At 38.1% G+C, this 4,116-nt stretch overlaps 1 long non-coding RNA gene across 1 annotated transcript; it reads right to left on the bottom strand.

Moving 5' to 3' along the window:
- Positions 1-1,071: 1,071 nt before the first annotated feature.
- Positions 1,072-3,915, bottom strand: LOC125251797. The gene is made up of 3 exons (XR_007181077.1): positions 2,938-3,915; positions 2,758-2,782; positions 1,072-2,012 (listed from the first exon to the last, which is right to left on the bottom strand). It is a non-coding gene; the product is annotated as an uncharacterized LOC125251797 (long non-coding RNA).
- Positions 3,916-4,116: the final 201 nt, after the last annotated feature.

Below are 4,116 nucleotides of genomic sequence, written 5' to 3'. Positions count from 1 at the left end.
TAGGACACCCCTCCAAATCAATGAATTCAGAAGTTCCAGTCACTTTCATGGCCACAGGTGTGGGTCGCTCTCAGGAGCTCAGTGAATTCAAGCGTGGTACCGGCATAGGTTGCCACCTGTGCAATAAGTCCATTCGTGAAATTTCCTCACTACTAAATATTCCACGGTCAACTGTTAGTGGTATCATAAGGTGGAAGCAATTGGGAACAACAGCAACTCAGCCACGAAGTGGTAGGCCACGTAAATCACAGAGCAGGGTCAGCGCATGCTGAGGCGCACAGTGTGCAGAAGTCACCAACTTTCTGCAGAGTCAATAGCTACAGACCTCCAAACTTCATGTGGCCTTCAGATTAGAACAGTGAGTAGAGAGCTTCATGGAATGGGTTTCCATGGCCGAGCAGCTGCATTCAAGCCTTACATCACCAAGTGCAATGCAAAGCGTCGGATGCAGTGGTGTAAAGCACGAGCCACTGGACTCTAGAGCAGTGGAGACGTGTTCTCTGGAGTGACCAATCACGCTTCTCTGGCAGTCCGATGGATGAGTCTGGGTTTGGCGGTTGCCAGGAGAACATTACTTGCCTGACTGCATTGTGCCAAGTGTAAAGTTTGGTGGAGGGGGGATTATGGTGTGGGGTTGTTTTTCAGGGGTTGGGCTTGAACCCTTAGTTCCAGTGAAAGGAACTCTTAATGCTTCAGCATACCGAGACATTTTGGACAATTTCATTATCCCAACATTGTGGGAACAGTTTGAACAGGTTTCTGTTCATAAAGACATGGATGAGCGAGTTTGGTGTGGAGGAACTTGACTGGCCTGTACAGAGACCTGACCTCAACCCGATAGAACACCTTTGGGATGAATTAGAGCAGAGACTGTGAGCCAGGCCTTCTCACCAACACCACTGCCTGACCTCACAAATGCGCTTCTAGAAGAATGGTCAAAAATTCCCATAAACACACTCCTAAACCTTGTGGAAAGCCTTCCCAGAAGAGTTGAGGCTGTTATAGCTGCAAAGGGTCCATATTAAACCCTATCGATTAAAAATGGGATGTCATTAAAGTTCATGAGCACGTAAAGGCAGGCATCCCAAAACTTTTGGCAATATAGTGTATATAATTTAGTGGTGGGCATAGATTATTTTTTTTAATCTAGATTGATCTCACTGTAATTTTGAAATTAATCTAGATTAATCTAACAAACATAAAATGCTGATAACGGTAGCCTATGTAACTGTCTAAATTTATTCCATTATTTCTCTTGTGGCCGTACATATAGGCTAGTGAAACAAATGAAAATAATAGTATTTTGTGTTAAACAAGTTGTCGGTGCTTGAAGTAAAGCTGCGCTTAATTTTCATTGGCACTTTTAATAACTTTAATTATAAGCCTATAATTTATTGTATAAGACCTAAAAAAAAAGTTTAAATCATTTTCAAAGATAGCTAATAGCCTGATCTTATAAGTTATATTATCCTCAGAGCATGGCAGTTATGTGGTGATGCGCTATGAAATTATTGTGGGGCAAATTTATTATAATATTAATTTAATAATAAAAGAAAGAAGCCTAACCTAATAGTAATAATAATAATAAACAAGAAGTATGTAACAGGCCTACATTAATTGGAAATACCAAATCCTCTTAATATTGCCAAGATTTGCTGCATTTGACAATATCTCTGACTCTGTTGATGCAACCTGGGTTACCACAAGTGATTGATATGACATCAAAGTTTTAATCGGAATGTATATAAAACAAATATAAATGGATATTTGAATCAGATTACAATGTTTATAGTACATGTAAACAGATCTGCAATCAGATTCAATTAATTCGGATTGACGAAAATCGGTGCATGTAAACGTAGCCAATGAAACTCTGAAACTTTGTTGGGTGCTCACAGTGGGATGGTTCCTTGAGCTTCCCCTATCAGCTGCCAGGCTGAACCATCGTATTGTGCGTTTTGTAATGTCTTCATCAGTGGCGGTATGTGATACATGGCTCTTTCTCACAGGACCTGTAATACACAAGCAGTTTTTCATTTAAAAAATTAATTCACATTGAAGCTACCAGTTTTTTTTTAAAGGATACACATAACCACTGCTTTAAAAACAAAAGTGTACAATCTGACATTTGAGCCCGATCACACGAAAATGCGTATCAACAGTACGAGTTTGTAATCTCGTAGAATATATACGCCACAATTAGTTTTGGCGTGCTTATGGTACGCAGTTTTTCGCGTGCATATGATACGCACTTTATGGCGTATTATACGTACGAACCCCCCACCCCCCACCCCAATCCTACCCAAGAGCGTATCATATACACGCCATAAAGTGCGTATTATATGCAAGCGAAAAATCCGCGTACCATAAGCACGCCAAAACTCATTTTGGCGTATATATTCTACGAGATTACAAACTCGTACTATTGATACGCATTCTCATGTGATCGTGTTGGACATTTATAGGTACACTATGTAACTTTTGGTGCTCTAGCGGTTAATAAACAGAACTGCATGCATCTTGCGGAAGAACATTATAGCCGGAGCTACTTCTCTCTGTTTATGTCTATGACGAGTCACGCAGATACTGTGCTACTCCACAGCGCTGCCGACTAGAACCAGTCTAAAATAGTCCCAATATGAACTCGCTCGTTACATACATTTTGAACAACAACAAAAAAACAACAACATTTTTTTTGGCAAAAAAATAAATGTGCTTACATTTTTTAGCCATGCAATATTTATTACATTTACTTACACAGGAGGAACTTCTTGGACTCCATCTGGTTGAATGCGGGAAAGGATGTTCCATGTGACACGTTTTGTGTCATAGCCCCCAACAGTTGCAAGGGATAAAATATAACAAAAATCCTGTCAATTTATTATAGTTAAAGGGTTAGTTCACCCAAAAATGAAAATAATGTCATTTATTACTCACCCTCATGTCGTTGTACATCTGTAAGGCCTTCGTTCATCTTCAGAACACAAATTAAGATATTTTGATTGAATCTGATGGCTCGGTGAGGACTACATAGGGAGCAATGACACTTCCTCTCTATGATATGAAATAATGATCTGAAACAACATTACATGAGGTGGAGATTTGTCAAATGTAAACAAACATAGACTGAAACTAGTATACTAGAACTAAAGTTTACTGATACAAGTGGGTTTTTAAACTTTATTAAATTATAGTTTGAAATGGCACAATTATTACATGTTAAAAGCTGTAGTTGTGGACCATTATCAGTATTTGACAAAATAGCTGGCTAAATCAAGTTTAAAACAATTTTTAATCTTACTTTCCTCAGATGAAAGATGAAATAGAAAGAAGAAATACTCCAAAAAACACACTGTCGGCACTTGATTGAGCTGTAAGGTGCAACAGAACACACACACGGTAATTTATTAATTATGAATTAATAGGATGTGAAATAATTATCTGAAACAACATTACATATGACTATTCTCCACCTCATGTAAACAAAAAAAATAGACTCAAACAACTAGAAGTTCAGTGAAAAATAACAGGTAACATTAGGCCTAATATTAGCTTATATCGCCTGCTATTTTACTGAAAAAGGGGTGAAAATTTGCGTTTATTAAATCACCCCACCTCCCAGAAAGATATGAAATTCTGTCCAAATAGCGTTTTAATCAAAAGGTTATTTGCCAAATTATTTTTTTTACACAAATCTAAGTTAACGCTAATGACACTGAGGAGCTAACTTGGCCACAGTCATTTTTAAAAACATCAAACAAAGCAATGAACGGTAATGTTACTGGATACAGCTGTAAAAATAAAGCCTATTTTAAAGGTGCCCTAGATTATGTTTTTAAAAGATGTAATATAAGTCTATGGTGTCCCCTGAATGTGTCTGTGAAGTCTCAGCTCAAAATACCCCATAGATTTTTTTTTATTAATTCTTTTAACTGCCTATTTTGGGGAATCATTACAAACTCGCCGATTTTATGCTGCGGCCCCTTTAAATCCCGTGCTCTCCGCCCACAGAGCTTGCGCTTGCCTTAAAGGTGCCCTCGAATCAAAAATTGAATTTTCCTTAGCATAGTTGAATAACAAGAGTTCAGTACATGGAAAAGACATGCACTGAGTTTC

This window comes from Megalobrama amblycephala, linkage group LG17 (genome assembly GCF_018812025.1).
Source record: "Megalobrama amblycephala isolate DHTTF-2021 linkage group LG17, ASM1881202v1, whole genome shotgun sequence".
Lineage (NCBI taxonomy): Eukaryota > Metazoa > Chordata > Actinopteri > Cypriniformes > Xenocyprididae > Megalobrama > Megalobrama amblycephala.
This window is presented reverse-complemented; position numbering and strand designations above follow the sequence as displayed.